This window comes from Dendrobates tinctorius, unplaced genomic scaffold, assembly GCF_039654945.1.
Source record: "Dendrobates tinctorius isolate UK_male_01 unplaced genomic scaffold, ASM3965494v1 ptg000129l, whole genome shotgun sequence".
Lineage (NCBI taxonomy): Eukaryota > Metazoa > Chordata > Amphibia > Anura > Dendrobatidae > Dendrobates > Dendrobates tinctorius.
In genome coordinates this window covers 38,381,352-38,402,343 of record NW_027361797.1, presented here as the reverse complement: position 1 = coordinate 38,402,343, position 20,992 = coordinate 38,381,352, and positions in this window count along the sequence as shown.

The window sequence follows — 20,992 nt, the reverse complement described above, 5'->3', positions numbered from 1 at the left end:
TTTCAGAGGAAACTGCCTTGTCAAGGTGGTCAGCCACAATGGGACTTGTAGACCCTTGCTCCAAAAATCAGGACACTATCCTCTGTGGGCTAGAGCTAAAAAAGAGGAGGTCCTTTCCACTAAATGAGAAAATACAATCCCTAACTAAAAAGGAGTGGAAAAAAAACAGGGTCTTCAGTTGAGGAACCCAGTGTTTTCTTGGGAGAAGGTGCCAAAACTGGATGTGGCAATTACTAAAGCTTCCGAAAGGTTTGACCTTCCCTTTGAGGACAGAGGGGTGCAGATATGTTCCTAAAGGGTTCATGGGAGGCCTAAAACCTGGAGTAGCTGCCACCTGTATGGCCAGGTCTCTGATGATCTAGCTAGACCAGCTGGAATCACAGCTAAGGGAGAAAACCTCTAGGGACACTATATTAGTATTCATATCTGTAATGAAGGGGGCTGCTGCCTTTTTGGCAGAAGCATCAGCGTACTCTGTCAGGCTGGGTGCCAAATTGTCAGACAACCCAGCTGCATAATTAGTATTATAGGGTGGATGCACAGTAAAAACCATCCAAACACCTGTTACCTACTCCCAATACAATTGAAAATACCAGAGAACAAGGAGTTTGCGGTAACATAGTTTGGAAGGCTGAAGGAAGACCTTATGTCCATCTAGTTCAGCCTATTTTTAGTGCAGCTGTTCTGCATTGTTGATCCTGGGGAAGGCAAAAAACCCACAGAGTAGAAGCCAATTTTCTCCATAGGGGAAAAAAATTCCCCCTAAGCTGGGTCAACCATCTACCTATAATATTCTGTTATTTGTAACCTTCTATACTGTTACAAGAAAAGCATCCATTCCTTTCTTACATTCATTCAGTGAGTTGGCCATCACCACTTCCTCAAGAAGAGAATTCCAGAGCCTCACTGCTCTTACCGTGAAGATCCCTCTTGTATGCTGGTGCAGAAATTGTCTTTCCTCCAAAGGAAGAGAATGCCCCCTTGTTCTTGTCACAGTCCTTGGTACAAACAGTTCATTGGAGAGATCTCTGTATTGCCCTCTGATATACTTGTACATATATATTAGGTCTCCCCTAAGTCTTCTCTTTTCTAGAGTAAATAGACCTAATTTTGATAACCTTTCTGGGTATTGTAGTGAACCTGTGGGGAGGAGGACCCCCATACAGTGATTGGGCTAGAACCAGGGGGACCGCCATCAGGGTTGTTGAAGAAACCACATCAGGGGGATTACAAAGGGAGACATGCGACTGAAGTTGTCAGGGCAACAGGGGGCGGGGCGAGGGTAAAAGGAGCAGGGGACGCGCTGAGGTGGCAGTTGGAAGAGAGCCTGACAGGAGAGAGAGAGCCGTGTGGCAGGGGGAGGACTGTGGCAACTGACGGTGTGGGGAAGAGAGACAGGCAGGAGACTGTCAAAGGAAAATTTGAGACTGTCCGAAGAGCGGCGCATAAGAGACTCTTCCCGGGAGTCCCTCCCCGGATACATACAGATAAATTGATGCCCGCTGATTCCCTCCGTGCTGTGACAGGACCGGGATCTCAGGCAACCGCTGCGACGAGACAGCAATCCGGTATAGTGGCCAGGACACTGCCCCCTGTCTTCTCCCACAGCTGCGACCCCGTCATTACCGACATCAGGGGACGCCACCTCGCTATAGGCGGCCGCAGAGCCCCTGTCCTGCTTACTGAGGGGACACTGAGCAGAGTTTGTTAAGATTTTATGTTTTTGGACTGCGTCATGACCTGGCTGGGGGACGAGCGCCTTTAAACGGACGCCTGGGAGATTAATCCCCCCGAACAGTTTCTTCAGGGCCTATTGCGCCCCACCATTCCAGCTTCTTCAGGGCCCATTGCGCCCCACCGTTCAGTTTCTTCAGGGCCTGTTGCGCCCCATCGTACTGGTTTCTTCAGGGCCCGTTGCGCCCCACCGACCAGTTTCTTCAGGGCCTGTTGCGCCCCAACGTTCCGGTTTCTTCAGGGCCCGTTGCGCCCCACCGTCCAGTCTCTTCAGGGCCTGCTGCGCCCCATCGTTCCGGTTCCTTCAGGGCCTGCTGCGCCCCACCGTTTTGGTTTCTTCAGGGCCGGACAAGCCCAAGTCCTTCCGTGAAATCTTGGATTACAAGGCAGCCACATCTGCAATCCCTGAGTGTTCGTGGACTCGAGCGACGCCCGGGAGGCTAAGTGCATTATAGAGTATAAGGACCCTTTTTGTTTTGAATGTTTGTTTTACGAGTCCCTGCGAGGACAAATAGGTGTTTCCCCTTTTGTTTCATCGAAGCAGTTTAGCCCTTGCGGCTTTAAACTTATAAAAGTATATTTCACCCCACATTCAGTCTCGTGTCTCGTCACTGCATCCTGTGAGCCTGCTCGAACCCTTCACTTGGCGTAGTCGGCAGGATGCAGTCTCCGAGCGCGGACAGTGGTAGCCCCGAACATGGGGGAGCTGTAAGCTCTGTAAATAATGAGGGTCCCCGTACCAGCATCTCATTGGGGGCCATGTTGAACAACCTGCCTAGATTCTCTGGCTCAAATACTATGCTATGGAGCTGGACAGAGCGGATGAGGGGGCTTTTTCGGATGCACCCAATGACCCCTGACCTGGAAGCTGAAGTGGCACTCATGGCCCTAGACGGGGAGGTGCGGAGGTCAGTGATGTTGAAACCCCCGGGGCACCGCAACACTTTTGAAAAGGTGTTGCAGATAGTGGAACAGACCCACGGGGATCCCACTAATGTGGGAGAGTTAAGGACCCGACTGTTTAGCCGGATGCAGGCAGAAGGGGAGACGATTACTCAGTATATGAATGTACTCCAAGAGTTGCATACGGCTATTGAAAGAAAAGATGGGGTTAGGGGTAGGACCTGTTGACATAACCCTACGTGACCTACTGGTGACTGGACTGCGAGATCCACTGATAAAGCAGGCTTTAAGGGAACGGATAAGAATGAATCCCCAAATCGACTTTTCAGAAGTGGGAAGTCAGGCACGGGTTCAGGAGCAAGAGCAGGGGATGGCGGTCCCCGTGGGGAAGGTCCGAGGTGTGGAGGCCTCCTCGAACACAGTTGAGGAACCTCAATGGGTGGAGGAGATGAAGCGTGAATTGAAAAATATAAAGAGCGAGTTGGCTGAAGTAAAGAGAAGAACCGAACCGGAGACTGGACGACCCAGTGCTAATCCCGGTCCCTGGGGGTCACGCTCTCCGCGAGGTGGTCAATCTCTACCGGCCCGGTGTTATGAGTGTGGAGAACCAGGCCACTTCGCCCGAGAGTGTCCGCGGCGTGGGAGATACCCACCCCGGCGGCCATTAAAACTAAAGGGCTCCGGGCTGGGGGGACGCCGCTCGGAGCCGAAAACCACAACTAGGGGTGGTGGAAGTCCCAAAGATTTGGTAGCAAAGTGTCCTGAAGTTTGGGCAGAAGTAGAGGGCCGGGCCGTCCGGTGTCTGGTAGACACGGGGTCACAAGTAACCACTATGCCCGCAGCGTACTTTCAACAAAACTTTCCGGAGGCAGCAAGGCCTCAGTGGGGGCCCATGATTAGACTAGTAGCCGCCAACCAACTGCCGGTTCCGGTTGCCGGGGTAGTGTGGGTGCAGGTGACGTTGTGCGGTAAACCCCTCGGCCGCAGAGGGGTGGTGCTGACTCAAGGAGAAGCTGATCAACGACACCCCGTCACCCTAGGCATGAATATTTTCAAAGAGTTTGGTAACCTGTTGCTTAATGATCCCACACAAAGGACACTGAAGCAGTGGGGTTCTCGCACAGCTCAGGGACAGGTATTCCAGCAGCTGGTGCGAGGTGCGCGGGTGCATCGGGACTGCCAGGAGGGTGAGGCTCTGGGCAAGGTCATCGCGACAGCGGCACCCCTGCTTGTGCTGCCTCCTGGACAGACAGTGGTGGCCCTGCCAATTCGGGCCCCGATACCTTTGGAAGGCGTAGAGGTGCAGGTGGAGCCGTGTCACTCAGAGCACTTACCTCCTGGCATACTGGTGGCCCGTTCCCTCGCTACGGTGCGAAAAGGAACCGCCCTGGTCCGCTGCGTTAACCTTGAAGACCGAGATATCATTCTGAAAGCACGGACTGTACTGGCCAAACTAGTAAAGCCTCTAGAAGAAGTGCTGCCCGCTGCTGCGGTTCAATTACGAGTACACCCCGAGGATCCCGGGGAGGTAACAATATGAACCCTACAGGCCCACGAAGTCTCGACACAAGAGAAGGGCCGAAATATTTTGGAGCAGATGCGGGCCGAGCTTTCTGGACTAACTGCGGCCCAACTTTCACAAGTAAAAGCATTGCTGGGACAGTACCATGAAGTATTTGCTAGTCATGAGGACGACTTTGGGTGTACCACCGCCATCACTCATGAGATCCCCACAGCAGGAGCGGCCCCTATCCGAGAACGATATCGACAGATCCCGCCGCAACTCTATCAGGAGGTGAAAACTTTGCTGGCTCAGATGCTACAAAAAGGGGTGATACGGGAAAGTCAAAGCCCTTGGGCGGCCCCCATTGTGTTGGTTCGGAAGAAAGATGGTACACTACGATTCTGTGTGGATTATCGTAAATTGAATGCTTGCACTATTAAAGACTCATACCCACTGCCCCGCATAGAAGAATCTCTGTCTGCATTGGGTAAAGCAACATATTTTTCGACCCTGGACTTGGCCAGTGGGTACTGGCAGGTGCCTATGTCAGAAGAGGACAGAGCTAAGACGGCGTTCATAGTGCCCATGGGACTGTTTGAGTTTAATCGAATGCCATTCGGGCTGGCCAACGCCCCCGGGACATTTCAGCGATTGATGGAGCGATGTCTAGGGGATCTCAATTTTGAGGCCACGTTGATCTACCTGGACGACATCATCGTCTATGCCGCCTCCTTCGAGGACCACCTGAAGCGGTTGGGACAGGTACTCAGCCGGCTGCAAAAGTACGGGTTGAAGGTGAAGCCTCAGAAATGTCACCTATTTCGCTCTCAGATTGAGTATCTGGGCCATGTCGTTTCGGCAGAGGGTGTGAGGCCATCCCGGGAGAAGATTGCTGCTATCCAGGAATGGCCTACCCCCGAGACGGTGAAAGACGTGCGGGCTTTTCTGGGGTTAGCTGGATATTACCGTCGTTTCGTAAAGAATTTTGCATGTCGAGCTCGAGCCCTACATGACCTGCTGAAGGGGGCTCCCGCTGGGGCCAATGGGCGGAAAATCCAGTGGCAACACCCTCAGGAAGAGGCCTTCCGAGATCTCAAGGCTGCACTCTCGGATGCCCCAGTGTTGGCTTATGCGGATTTTTCTCAGCCGTTCATCCTGCACACTGACGGGAGTCTTCACGGGCTAGGAGCTGTGTTGTCACAAGTTCAGGATGGCCGGGAAAGGGTGATCGCATATGGAAGCCGTTCACTCCATGACTCCGAGCGTAACCCTGACAATTACAGCTCTTTTAAGCTCGAGCTCCTCGCAGTGGTGTGGGCTATGACGGAGAGATTCGCAGAGTACCTAGCGGGCTCCGAGGTGGTAGTGCGAACTGACAATAACCCACTGGCTCATTTGGAAAACGCCAAGTTGGGGGCTTTGGAGCAGCGATGGGTGGCCCGAATGGCGAAGTACAATTACAAGATTATTTACAAAAGAGGGGCCGAGAATGTTCATGCAGATGCTCTCTCTAGGATTCGACATACAACTCCTGGACAGAATCGAGACGAAGAATTAGAAGGAGAGGAAATACCGTTCGCTCTTACCGCTGCCGTGCTCACCAATGTTGATGCAAAAGTATCTTCCCCAGAGGCCCACAGGGGCATCCTGGAACAATCTCGTAATAAGTGGATACAACAGCAACAAGAAGATGAAGAAGTTGGACTTCTCCGGAAATGGGTCGCTGCTGGTCAATTACCCACTGACACTCAACGACAAGCTTTGACCCAAGACCTGTCGCTGATGCTGCGACAATGGGAGAGACTGATTATCCGAAGGGGATTACTGTACCGTAAGATCACTTCGCAAACAACCTCAACGACTGTTTGGCAGGTGGTTACGCCCGGAGCTCAACTACACGAACTGGCTCGAGAGGCTCACGAAAAAGGGGCCCACTTTGGAGTCAAAAAGACTTTGCAATGGTTACAACAGAAAGTTTATCACCCACGCTTGTCGGCTGTTGTGGACGAAGTTTGTCGTACTTGCCGCTTATGTGAATTGGCCAAACCGCCTGCTCAGAGGGCCGCAACACAGACGATTGTGACTTCAGAACCCTTGGAGCTCTTGACGGATTATCTGCACATTGGTCCCGCATTCCAGGGATACGAACACTGCCTCGTCATGGTGGATCATTTCACTAAATTCGCTGTGGTCACCCCTACTCGAGACCAGACCGCGGAGTCAGCCGCCTCCGCAATTTGCAGAAATTTTATACAAGTGTACGGCTGTCCTCAACGCATACATTCCGACCAGGGAGCATGTTTTTTGGGGAAAGTTATGGAGGAACTACATCATCTTTATGGGATTGATAAATCCCGGACCACACCATATCACCCGCAAGGGAATGGGGCTTGTGAGCGATTTAATCGGACATTGATTCAAATGCTACGCACTCTGGAGAGTGACAAGAAAGCTCGTTGGCCTGAATATGTTTCTGAATTAGTGTGGGTTTATAATAATCGGGTACATCGAGTAACGGGCTATACTCCTTATTTCCTGCTGTTCGGACGAGAGGGTAAAGGGATCACGGAGGTAGAGTTGGACCCCGAAGAGCCTCGGCCCTGGACCGGAGTGTCGTCTTGGGTCCGAAATCATCGCCACAGGTTGCAAACTCTTCACCGAATTGTACATACCAAACTTCAAGACTGGGAACACCCCGGGAAGAATACAACCTCCCCTCCCCATCTCCAAAGCGGGGACCGTGTGCTTGTACTAGATCAACGCCCCCAGAATAAACTGGAGTCACGTTGGGAAGAGAGTCCTTATCGGGTACTACGCCGTATCCATTCAGAAGGACCTGTGTACGAAATACAGCCCGAGCAGGATGAAACACTGCCCACTCGCATTGTGCATCGTAATATGTTACGCCTGTGTATTTCTTCCGACCCGAAGCAACTGGAACCCGTCCCGAAGACATCCGAACCGGAGTCCATATGCTGGGACTCAGACGACGAGGATTTCCCTCCAGTTCCCAAGGGCCCTCCACCCAATAATGAGCCAGTTGACACAATTAACCCACCGGCATCTTGCAGCTCACCGACGTCCACCACCCCAGAAGATTCCACCCCAGTCGAACTTAGACGCTCCGAGCGGTCAACAGCCGGCAAACCCCCCGAACGGTATGAACAAGACCAGTTCGTATGGCAACAAATATTGACACCTTTACAGACCAATCTCAATAGACTAACACCCTCGCCCGAGGACTGGCGAGCTTACAGGGTGGGGGAATGTGGGGAGGAGGACCCCCATACAGTGATTGGGCTAGAACCAGGGGGACCGCCATCAGGGTTGTTGAAGAAACCACATCAGGGGGATTACAAAGGGAGACATGCGACTGAAGTTGTCAGGGCAACAGGGGGCGGGGCGAGGGTAAAAGGAGCAGGGGACGCGCTGAGGTGGCAGTTGGAAGAGAGCCTGACAGGAGAGAGAGCCGTGTGGCAGGGGGAGGACTGTGGCAACTGACGGTGTGGGGAAGAGAGACAGGCAGGAGACTGTCAAAGGAAAATTTGAGACTGTCCGAAGAGCGGCGCATAAGAGACTCTTCCCGGGAGTCCCTCCCCGGATACATACAGATAAATTGATGCCCGCTGATTCCCTCCGTGCTGTGACAGGACCGGGATCTCAGGCAACCGCTGCGACGAGACAGCAATCCGGTATAGTGGCCAGGACACTGCCCCCCTGTCTTCTCCCACAGCTGCGACCCCGTCATTACCGACATCAGGGGACGCCACCTCGCTATAGGCGGCCGCAGAGCCCCTGTCCCGCTTACTGAGGGGACACTGAGCAGAGTTTGTTAAGATTTTATGTTTTTGGACTGCGTCATGACCTGGCTGGGGGACGAGCGCCTTTAAACGGACGCCTGGGAGATTAATCCCCCCGAACAGTTTCTTCAGGGCCTATTGCGCCCCACCATTCCAGCTTCTTCAGGGCCCATTGCGCCCCACCGTTCAGTTTCTTCAGGGCCTGTTGCGCCCCATCGTACTGGTTTCTTCAGGGCCCGTTGCGCCCCACCGACCAGTTTCTTCAGGGCCTGTTGCGCCCCAACGTTCCGGTTTCTTCAGGGCCCGTTGCGCCCCACCGTCCAGTCTCTTCAGGGCCTGCTGCGCCCCATCGTTCCGGGTCCTTCAGGGCCTGCTGCGCCCCACCGTTTTGGTTTCTTCAGGGCCGGACGAGCCCAAGTCCTTCCGTGAAATCTTGGATTACAAGGCAGCCACATCTGCAATCCCTGAGTGTTCGTGGACTCGAGCGACGCCCGGGAGGCTAAGTGCATTATAGAGTATAAGGACCCTTTTTGTTTTGAATGTTTGTTTTACGAGTCCCTGCGAGGACAAATAGGTGTTTCCCCTTTTGTTTCATCGAAGCAGTTTAGCCCTTGCGGCTTTAAACTTATAAAAGTATATTTCACCCCACATTCAGTCTCGTGTCTCGTCACTGCATCCTGTGAGCCTGCTCGAACCCTACAAACCAACTCCATTTATCATTTTAGTAGCCCGCCTTTGAACCCTTTCAAGTTCAGTAATGTATTTCTTGAGCACCGGCGTCCAAAATTGCACACAATACTCCAAGAGTGGTCTGACAAGTGATTTGTACAGAGGGAGAATTATGTATTCATCTCGTGTCCCCAGACCTCTTCTAATCCATCCCATGACCCTATTTGCTTTGGTGGTAGCTGCCTGACACTGGGCACTCCAATTTAGCTTCTTATTGACTAAGATACCGAAGTCTTTTTCCATGTCTGATTTCCCCAGCAGTTTCCCATTTAGTAAGTAATTGTAGCATCTGTTTCTCCTTCCCATGTGCATAACCTTACACTTATCTGTGTTAAACCTCATTTGCCATTTTTCAGCCCAATTCTCCAATTTTACTCAAATCTGTCGGTAGTTGCAAACTGTCCTCCTTTGTGTTAACTACCTTACATAGTTTTGTATCATCTGTAAATACTGATATTTTACTGTGTAAGCCATCCACTAGATCATTAATAAATATATTAAATAGTAGGGGGCCCAATACAGAACCCTGTGGTACCCCACTAGTAACCCTGGCCCAATCTGAGTATGCACCATTAATAACCACTCTTTGTTTTCTATCACTCAGCCAGCTACCTACCCATCTACACATTTTCCCCTAGCCCAAGCTTTCTCATCTTACTTACCAATCTTTTATGTGGGACAGTGTCAAATGCTTTAGAGAAGTCGAGATAAATGACATCCAATGATTCTCCTTGGTTCATTTGAGAGCTTACATCCTCATAGAAGCTGATCAGGTTAGTTTGACAGGAGCGATCCTTCATAAATCCATGTTGATATGGAGTTAAACATTTATTAACATTGAGATATTCCATAATGGTATCCTTTAGAAACCCTTCAAAAATGTTACCCACAACAGATGTTAAGCTTACCGGCCTATAGTTTCCAGGTTCCCTTTTACACCCCTTTTTGAATATTGGTACCACATTTGCTTGCCGCCAATCAAAAGGAACAGACCCTGTTTCTATAGTCTTTAAATATAAGGAATAGAGGCCTATCACATTACTTAACTCCCTTAATACCCGAGGGTGAATGCCATCAGGGCCCAGTGATTTGTCAATTTTAATCTTACTAAGGCTCAAAGAGAAGATCCCAAGAGGGAAAAAAACAGATTCCCGTGCTGCTATATTTCAACCATCAAATAGAAGAAATCCAGTAGATTGTAGAAATTGGTTCCAATATCAGTACTTTATTTATGGTACATACAGACAACGCGTTTCGAGGTCCATTCAGTGACCTCTTCAGGTCGAATGTACAGAAATGAAGATAAATCAGAAGTTGGCGGTTTATATCATATCGAGGTTAGCCCCCCCCCCCCCCCTGCTGGTCACAAAAGAGGGGGAAGGGGCAGTAACCAAATGCAAATATATAGAAAATTCACAAAAAAACGACCAAGTGTTAAAAGACATATAATAACTTACATCCCATAGATCACAATTTGGACTAATTAAAAAAGAAATAAAAAATAAGAGTATTTAAAAATGAAACCTAAAAGACTCCACATACCAGGATCAAACCAATAAGGTTGTGGGACTGAGTGTATGTATATGAACCAAGGTCATCCACTTTAACTAGTAGTGCTATATGCATTCTACTATATTTGACTGATAAGAGAAACGTATTCATTATATCTGCACTGGTAAGGCCCTATTGGCGCGCTTTTGTGGTTGCTTTAGTCTTACTAAGGCGGTTCTGCACTTCTTCCTGGGTTAGGCAGGTAATCCTTAATGGGGAGTTTACATTATCACTCTGCATTTCCCCTGGCAAATCCTTTTCCTGTGTGAACACTGAGAAAAAAGTATTTAAAACATTTGCTTTTCCCACATCGCTCGCTATGATTTCACCCTCATTGTTCTTTAAAGGGCCGACACCATCAATTTTAATCTTTTTGCTGTTTATATAATTAAAGAATAGTTTGGAGTTTGTTTTACTTTCCTTAGCAATGAGTCTCTCAGTTTCCACTTTTGCTAAATGTATTTGTTTTTTACAGTTCATTTTTTTTCTCTATAACTTTTTAATGCTTCTTCATTGCCTTCTTGTTTTAGCTTCTTAAATGCCTTGCTCTTGTTATTTATTGCCCTTTTTACATCCTTATTTAGCCACATTGGTGTTCTCCTGTTCCTAGCCCTTTTATTTCTGTATGGTATGGCTAGCTCGCAGTGGGTGTGTAAAACTGATTTAAATATTTCCCATTTATTTTCTGTGCTCCTATTTTTGAGGACATTGTCCCAATCAATTCGGCGAAGGTCCACTCTAAACTGATCAAACTTTGCTTTCCTGAAATCCAGTGTTTTTGTAACCCCCTTCCAGGACACCTTACTGAAGGGCAAGTGGAATTGTATTATATTGTGGTCACTGTTCCCTAGGTCCCATCGACTCGTACGTCTGTTATTCTATCTGGCCTGTTGCTTAAAATTAAGTCCAGAAGGGCTGTCCCTCTAGTTGGGCCCTGCACAAGTTGTGACAGATAATTATCCTTGGTCACTGACAGAAATTGGTTTCCTTTCTGAGATACGCAGGTTTCAGTTTCCCAGTCTATGTCGGGGTAGTTGAAGTCCCCCATAATAATCACCTCATTGTGATTTGCTGCTTGATCTATTTGTTTCAATAATACATTTTCAGTGGTTTCTGTTATAATTAGTGGCTTATGACAAACCCCTATGAGGACTTTATTACTTTTCCCTCCTTGTATCTCCACCCATAGAGACGCCACCTCTTCATTCCCCTCTTGTATATCTTCTCTTAGTGTGGACTTTATATATAGACAGACTCCACCCCCTTTACTTTTTTTTACGATCCCTCCTAAACAAATATCCTTGCAAGTTAGCCGCCCAGTCATAGCTGTTGTCTAACCATGTCTCGGTTATTCCTACTATGTCGTATTTTTCCTCATACATTACCAACTCCAGATCTTCAATCTTATTGGTCAGGCTTCTTGAGGTAAAAAAAATTAACTGAAAAATATTTATTAAGGACACAATACATTGTAAAAGCACACAGATATTACAAAGACATGATACATGTTTCCAGGAATGTCCCAAAGTACAGGGGTATCACCCTCTGACAAAGGTACCTAAACAACTCATGTTTATGGACTCATAACGTCATAATTTTAAACACCATATATAAAGGCTTCCATAACACATGGTGCAGTACCAGGTAAAGATGCTCTGCATGATGCCCATAGTACAAAGTCTGCATAAAAAAGTGCTTTAAGGTAAACAAACAAGGGCAGGAAAAGCTTACCAAGTGTTGAAGGGTTAAGAGAGGGGACCCCCATGCCAGATAAGATAATCCTTTAATCGTCCCACTATGGGGAAATTCAGAGCATTACAGCAGCAAGGCAGGAACAAGTACAGATGCATAAAGGCATTACATTGACAGTAGGTAGGTACATATATGGAAAAAAAAAAGATCTAACCGGACTATCACAACTTTGGATCTATCAGTTCACTGTTTGGGTCGTTCTCCGTTTTGGACAGTGCTGGTTATACAGCCTAACTGCAGCAGGAAGGAAGGACTTTCGATAGCGCTCCCTCTCACATTTAGGATGAAGTAGCCGGTCACTGACAGTACTGCACATCTTTGTCACGGTCTCATGCATGGGATGTGAATCATTCTGCACCATGTAGCTCACCTTGGCCAGTATCCTGTCGCCTACTTCCTGAACTGGATCAAGGGGGCAACCCAGGACAGAGCTGGCCCTTCTAGTCTGTCCAGCCTATTCCTGTCCCTGGTTGATATGCCACTACCCCAGCACGCCACACCAAAGAAGATGACATGCCACAACAGAGTTGAAGAAGGATGCAAGGAGTGCCCCCCTAACTCTGAAGGCTCTCAGCCTTCTGACCAGATAAAGCCTACTGTGGCCCTTCCTGTACACTGCATCCAAGTGATGGGCCCAGTCAAGCTTATTATTGAGGATCACACCAAGGTACTTATAGGTGTCGACTATCTCAATGTCATTTCCCTGAATGTTCACCACTACTGGTGGATTTTTTCCCTTGCGAAAGTCCACCACCAATTCCTTGGTCTTCCCGGAATTAATCCTAAGGTGGTTCCTCTGACACCACTCCACAAAAGCTTGGTTAGTATCTCTGTACTCACTTTCATCTCCTCCTGTGATGAGGCCTACTATTGCAGTCATCAGAATACTTCTGCAAGTAGCAGCTAGATGAGTTGCACTTAAAATCCACAGTGTGAAAAGGGGCAAGAACTGTACCTTGAGGTGCCCCTGTATTGCAGATCACGGTGTCTGACACACTGTCCCGAACCTTTACAGACTGGGGTCTGTTCGTGAGGTAGTTAAGGATCCAGGTGGAGAGTTGGAGGTCCACGCCAACAAGGCCCAGCTTGTCTCTCAGTAGACCTGGCTGTATGGTATTAAAAGCACTAGAGAAATCAAAGCACATTATTCTCACAGTGTTCCCAGGTTTCTCCAGGTGAGAGAGAGTCCTATCTAGAAGGTGGATAATGGCATCATCCACACCAATGCCCGGCCTATAGGCAAACTGGAGAGGGTCCATATCAGAGCTCACTAGAGGACGGAGACGTGTGAGAACCAATCTCTCTAGTACCTTCATCAGGTGTGATGTCACTGCTACATGTCTAAAGTCATTAAGGTCTTTCGGATAAGGTTTCTTCGGAACTGGTACCACACACGATAATTTCCACAGTTGTACTATACCTATTCTCAGGCTCATATTGAACAGATCTGTAATGATCTCACTCAGCTGGTGCCTGCAGGTTTTGATTAGCCTTGCACTGATGCCGTCAGGACCTGCAGCCTTCAAAACTTTGATCTTATCCAGTTCTTTTGCAACCTGGGTACTTGTGAAGAACAGACCCTGGCTCAAGGTACTGTCACACTAAGCGATATCGCTAGCAATATCGCTATAACTTGTGACGTTATAGCGATATTGCTAGCGATATCGCTGTCTGATACTTACCTACAACCCGCTCCCCCGCTGGTTATCGCTGATCGCGCGAGAACATCCTGGACCGTTTCTCATCGTCAGCTTCCTGCGGCGCTTCCTGCTGTGACGACGAGTGACGCGTGGAGCCGGGCGGGAGGACGCAGGATCGCCTAGTGTGACAGGTAAGTAGCGACCCCCGTCCCCAGCGATGTCGCTGGTGAGATCTGCCTGTCATATCGCTGGTCGGGATCGCTGGTACATCGCTAAGTGTGACAGTACCTTCAGTTGACAAGTTGCAGCAGGAGGTGAGGTTATTGTAGCAGAGAGGTGTGAATGGTATGCAGGGGCAGGAGCAGCCAGTGTGTGATTAAATCTGTTAAAGAATAGATTAAGGGTACCGTTACACCTAGCGACTCACCAGCGATCCCGACCAGCGATATGACGCGGTCAGGATCGCTGGTGAATCGCTAGGTGGTCGCTAGTGAGCTGCCACTCAGGCAGATCTCATCAGCGACATCGTTGGGGACGGGGATCGCTACTTACCTGTCAGACGCGGCGATCCTGCGTCCTCCCGCCCGGCTCCACGCGTCGCTCGTCGTCACAGCAGGAAGCGCCGCAGGAAGTGACCGACGAGAAATGATCCAGGAGCTTCTCGTGCGATCAGCGATAACCAGCGGGGGAGCCGGTCGGAGGTAAGTATCAGACAGCGATATCGCTAGCAATATCGCTGCAACGTCACAAAATCGGTGACGTTACAGCGATATTGCTAGCGATATCGCAGTGTGTAACGGGGGCTTAAGTTCATTAAGCCCCTCTTTATCTACAACCATCCTGGAGACAGTCTGTCTATGGGTACTGTCACACTTAGCGATATACCAGCGATCCCGACCAGCGATATGACGCGGTCAGGATCGCTGGTACATCGCTAAGTGGTCGCTAGTGAGCTGCCACACAGGCAGATCTCACCAGCGACCGCTGGGGACGAGAGTCGCTACTTACCTGTCACACTAGGCGATCCTGCGTCCTCCCGCCCGGCTCCATGCGTCGCTCGTCACAGCAGGAAGCTGACGACGAGTAACAGTCCTGGACGTTCTTGCGCGATCAGCGATAACCAGCGGGGGAGCGGGTCGGAGGTAAGTATCAGACACAGCGATATCGCTATAACGTCACTAGTTATAGCGATATTGCTAGCGATATCTCTTAGTGTGACAGGGCCTTATGCCCAGATATAGACTTTAGACCCTCCCAGACTTCATGAATCCTTTTCTGTGACAATTTCAGTTCAATCTCTCTTATAATTAGCCTTTCCCTGCCTGATTAGATTCTTCAGATCTTTCTGCACCTCTCTCAGTCTGCCCTTGTCACCTGATCTGAAGGCCAACTTCTCTTTGAGAAGAGCCTTTATTCCGGGGCTGATCCATGGTTTATTGTTAGAGAAGCACCTCACTACTTTTGTGGGTACCGTGTTGTCTACACAGAAATTAATGTAGTCCGTTATACAGTGTGTGAGACCATCCATGTCATCACCATAGGAATCTTGCAGCACATCCCAAGTGGTTGTTTCAAAGCAGTCTCTCAGAGCATCATCACTCTCAGTTCATATCCTCACTGTGTGAGTGACAGCAGGTTCTCTCTGTACAAGTGGCTTGTACACGGGTTGGAGGTGCACTAGGTTGTGATCCGATCTTCCAAGGGGCGGTAGGGCTGACGAGGCATATGCCCCTCTCACATTGGCAAAGAACAAGTCCAATATTTTGTTGTCTCTAGTGAGGCAGGTAACATACTGTGTGCAACCGGGTAGTATGGATGCTGGAGACACATGATTGAAGTCACCCGAAACCAGAAGGAGTGCTTGGGGGTGAAGGGACTGCATCATGCTCACTGTGGATTGTAGGACCTCAGTGGCGGCATCAGCTTTCGCAGAAGGGGGGACATATGCAGCCCCAATGCACGTTTCGCTGACCTAACATGCAGCTTTCTCAAATTGGCAGCCTTCTCCAGCTTAAGTGTTGGCCTGGAGATCTCCAAAGTCAAGGTTGGGCTCCATCCATCCCCTGTGAGGGCGTGTTCTTATTTGACCCCACGCTGGATGATATTCTGGAAGAAGCAGGGGATAAAAAAAACGCTTCCCTATCCTCTCCCATCCATCTTACAAGAGGTCCTTTCAGAGTAAGAAATTTATTCGGAGGAAGCCCCCAGATTCCAGGGTAAGTGGGAAGATAGGAGTAAGAACAAGGGATTCCTGTTCAACAGGGCCCCCAATGACAATAAAAAGCCATCGCAATGAGGGTTTTCTCCGGGTGGGGGGGGGGAGGTTATCTCTTTCTCCCGGCCTGGGAAAAAATATCCAACAGCTCTTGGATATTGGACCTGATAAATTCAGGTCTAAGACTTAGTTTCCACTCACCTCCCCAACCATATTTCATAGGGACAACCCGGAGATCTTCAAATGAGGAACAACTAGCATTAGAGCAGGAGGGTCTGGGTGTGGTAGGGAAGGCAGTCCTTCAAGAGGTCCCTCGCCAAGAGAAAGGCAAAGATTTCTACTCTCCCCTGTTCCTGAGGAAATAGCCGGATGGACGATCGTAAATTTAAAGAAACTGAAAAAGCTATTGAAGGTTCAAACCTTCAAGATGGAAGCAATAAAGATATCAGTAAAAATGCTGTTTCCATTCTGTTTCATGACTGATCTGGACCTAAAGGACGCATAACTATCACATCCCCATCCCTAAAGACCATTGGAAATTCCTCTGGGGGGCTGTCCCAATACATGGGGTGATAGTGTCTTGTCAGTTCACAGCCCTCCCATTCAGTCTAGCCATAGCTCCATGGGTATTCACCGAGGTGATGGCACATTTGAAAGAACAAGATATCTTGATTGTCCTGTATCTAGACTATTTTCTGATGAAAGGCAACTCCCCCTGACTTTGAGAGAACCAATTAGAGAAAGTCATGAGTTTCTTGACCAGCTTAGACTGGCTTTTGAATATAGGTGAATACAAATTTGTGCCGAGCCAGGTACAGGAATACTTGGGTATCCTACTAGATTCAAGCAAACAGGAGTGTCCACCTCCCGATGGAGAAGGTTCAGAAAATCGTAGACCTGGTATTTCGAGCAAGAGATCTCCCTTCTACCAGTTTGTGGAAAGCGATGTCCTTCCTAGGGTCCATGACTTCCTGTATTCTGGCCATTCAGTGGACTCGGGTACACACCAGAGTTGCAGTGGAAAATTTTGTCAGCCAAAAACTCTCTAAAAGGGAATTTAGAAGGTGAGTTAACTATATCATAGAAAACAGTACTCTCGCTAGAATGGTGGATGATTATAGACAACTTAACCTGGGGCATTCCGTGGGTAATTCCAGTCTCTCAGATCTTGACCACGGACGCAAGCCCCAGGGGTTGGGAGGCTCACCGGAACGATCAGATAGCTCAGGGGGTCTGGACAGAGGACTTAAGATCAGTATCCTCAAACATGAAGGAACTAGTGGCAGTGAAGTTTGCCCTCCTAGCATTCTTGATCACTCTTCAGTCACACCATGTAAGAGTATTATCGGGCAACCGGGTTATGATAGCTTATTTAAATCACCAGGGAGGAACCCGGTCTCACCTGCTTATGGATCTAACAAGGTCCATTCTCCAGTTAGCGGTCTCTGACTGCACTCCACCATATAAGGGGGGTAGAGAACCGCAGGGTGGATTTCCTGAGTCGGACCTAGCTGAGACAGGGCGAGTGGGAACTGAATCAGGCGGTATTCGATCAGATTGCAGAAAGGTGGGGTTATCCAGGCATTGGTCTGTTCGCCAACAGTCAGAACAGGAACGTAGACTTTCTACTCAATAGACCCCATTGGGAACCCTGTCGTGTTTGACGCCTTCATGATTCCTTGGGACCACCATCTAGCATATGCTTTTCCTGCAATTGCCCCGATTCCCCGGCAGTTCTGAGGAAAATACGGAAAGACAGCAAGAGTGGTCCTAATAGCCGCCTTCTGGCCAAAGAGGGCATGGTTTTCTTGGCTGAGGCTGATGTCCATCTCCGACCCATGGGTGCTTCCAGACATTCTTTCCCAAGGGCTGGTACTTCATCCTCAGGTAACAAACTTACACATGACAGTCTGGAATTTGAGAGGGCTCTCCTGAGTAACAAGGGATTTTCTCCAAATCTAGTCTCCACTTTGCTACAAAGTAGAAAGCCTGTAACCACCAAACTGTATGGAAAAACCTGGAGTAAGTTCCTTTCAGGTTCCAAGATAGAAGGAGGGGTTCCACCAGCAGTCATCTTAGAGTTCCTGCAGAAGGGATTGGAACAGGGCATAGCCACAAGTACTTTAAAGCTATGTGCACACGTTCGGAATTGCCGCAGAAATTTTCGCGGCAACTCCCTACCATGGGAAATCCGCATGTGGAATTCCCACGAAAAATAGCGTTTTGCAAGGATAATTAGCTTAGAAAACTGATTGTTTGATAAGTGTGACCAACCTTAGTGTTTGACAAGTGTGACAAACTTTTTACTATTGAGGCTGCCTATGCAGCATCAGTAGTAAAAGATATAATGTTAAAAAAAAAATCGTGATTTTTTTTTTTGTGTTTTTAGTTCCCAGGCCTCAGAGATGCTCCCGGCAAGTCCCGTTCACTGTGATGCCTTGCGGCAATGACCCCAGATGACGTAGCATCTCGCGACACCGCTACGTCATCACAGGTCAGTGCCGCAAGGCATCACTGGGACCGGAAAATGCCAGGAGCGTGGCTGACAGGCAAGAAGGCTGGGGGCCGGAAGGTGAGAATATCACGATTTTTTTATTTTAGTTTTTTTAACGGATATGGTACCCTGGGTACCATCCGTACATTTCCCGCTTACTTTGCGCATGGTGGGCTTAGCCAAATGCGGAAAGTAAGCGGAACAATGCATTCCTATGTGTCCAGAATCCTCGAGATTCCGCAAAAAGAAAGAGCATGCTGCGTATTTTTCCACGATCCGATTCCGTCGTGGAAAAATATGCAGCATTAGTACAGCGTCTGCGGAATGCCATTGACTACAATGGGTTGAGGACTTTTTTCGTTTATGCAGCGTTTTCGTGGTGAAAAAACGCAGCAAAAACGCTAAATATCCGCAACGTGTGCACACAGCCTAAAACAGGTTGCGGCTTTAGGGGCCCTGTACAATTACTACCTGGCTGGGAATCTGGATAGCATCAAAGCATTCGCCAGATCTAGACCCACCCCCTCTCGGTGTACTCCTCCTTGGGATTTAAACTTGGTCCTTACAGCCCTAACCAAACCTCCTTTTGAACCCCTGTCTGAGGCTTTGCTGAGAATCCTGTCCCTTAAAACATCACTTCTTGTAGCTCTCACATCAGCTCGTAGGGTCAGTGACATTCAGGCATTGTCGGCCAGCCCTCCCTTCACACAAATCTTAGAAAATAGGGTTAGTCTTAAGAATGACCCGGCCTAACTTCCAAAAGTGGCGTCACAGTTTTACAGATCACAGGAGATCTCCCTCCTTTTTTTCCCAATCCCAAGAATAGGGAAGAGAAAGTCTTAAACACACTAGATGTCAAAAGGTGCCTAATCCAGTACCTAGCGGCCACACGGGAGTGCAGGAAGGATAGGTCTCTTTGTGTGCTTTCAGGGTCCTCAAAAGGGGCAAAAAGCTTCTAAGGGCATGCTGGCAAGATGGATAAGGGATGCCATCACCGTCATACTCCTCGCATGGGGTAACTGCCCCAGAGAAAATAAAAGCTCATTCAACAAGAGCGGTGGCAGCCTCCTGGGCAGAAAGAGCCAGTGCCTCAATAGAACAGATATGTAGAGCCGCTACGTGGTCTTCCCTCTACATTCTTTAATCACTATCGGCTGGCTCTAGCCTCTTCAGACCTTACCTTTGGGAGAAGGGTTCTCAAAGCGGTGGTCCCTCCCTAATGTACAATCTCTGCAATTCTCTCTGTGGTGCCGTCGTGGGGGAAGAGAGACTGTTACTTACCGGTAACGGTATTTCTCAGAGCCCACGACGGTATCCGTGCATTCCTTCCCTTCATGTGTGGGTGTGCACACTTATTTTCGATAGCTTGTTACACGTTGATTGTTAAGCTTCATAGTAATATTAAATATTTATGATGAGGTCCTCTCTTGCTCTAAATAACTGATGCAGGAAAGAGGTACCACATTTTTATCTGAAAGTTTCCTGTCCTTGATGGGCGGATTACCTCTCCCCTTTTTGCCGTCTTAGGCTCTGAGAAATCCCGTTACCGGTAAGTAACAACTTTTTTTTTTTCCCTCCTGGTCTCTTTTGCTAGACTGTTGTTAAACTGCAAAAAATCAGTTTATGGGTAATCTAATTTTATGAAATTCAAGGCAGTGAGCATTAAAACTACAGCTCATTACTTGTAACATTAAAGGGATTGTCCAAGTTTGGGATGAAAGTCTGCAGTCAATTTGTAACGGCAGACTTTTAAATAGTCAGTGTGTGCACTGCACGTTGTGAGGATATTGCGGTGTCAGCAGTGAGCATACATGTGTCACATGCCAACTAGACATGCTCAGCTTCCATCAATTTACACTGAGCAAAGTTGCACAAGTCTAGTCGGAATGTGTCTGGAAGCATGCAAATCGCATGCTTACGGTCACATGACTACTCGTGCCGCCAACTCTATGCGTTCATTGTGCGGGTGTAAAATCTGCAGCTGCATAGTGACTAGAGACTTGTATACCAATCCTGGATAACCCCTTTTATGGCTAAAAAGATGCCAGAGGGTGGGGGAAAAAAAAATCTCAAAAGATTTACTACTCCTTTCCATTGTAAACAACATTGTTGTTCATATGTTCGGTGTGATTGTTTTTGGGCTTTTTATTTTTGCCCCTACTTTTTGAAGTGTATTCTGATGAAAACTGCTCCAAAGGCTGCAAAATTAAAAAATAAATCTAAATGTTTTAAATACTCCACACTGCATCAGGAAACAGAACATTTCTCCAAAGAAGGAGCATACCTACTTGGAAGTACTTTTTTTTTTTTTGCTGCCTCCTTGCACAAATTTAAAGATGGCAATACATGTTTAGATAACTGCATCACATGCGAAGATTGCCTAACAGCTGCAAAACATGCAGCTACAGGGACTCGAACATATTATCCGAGCATGCCCAAGATACTCAAACACCCAAGCATGCGGGGATAAACCGTTATCCAAGCAGGTTCACTCATCACTAAACTTTACATTATAGGTAAAGGATGAGGTGACCCAGCAAATTATGGATCATCTGGCTTGCCCAGCGTGCATGCTATAGATGCAATTTTGCAGTAACACTGAGCCATCCCACAAGTGGTCTTACCCCCTTTCCGACATCTGATGTACTACCCCGTCCACGGTACCCGGGC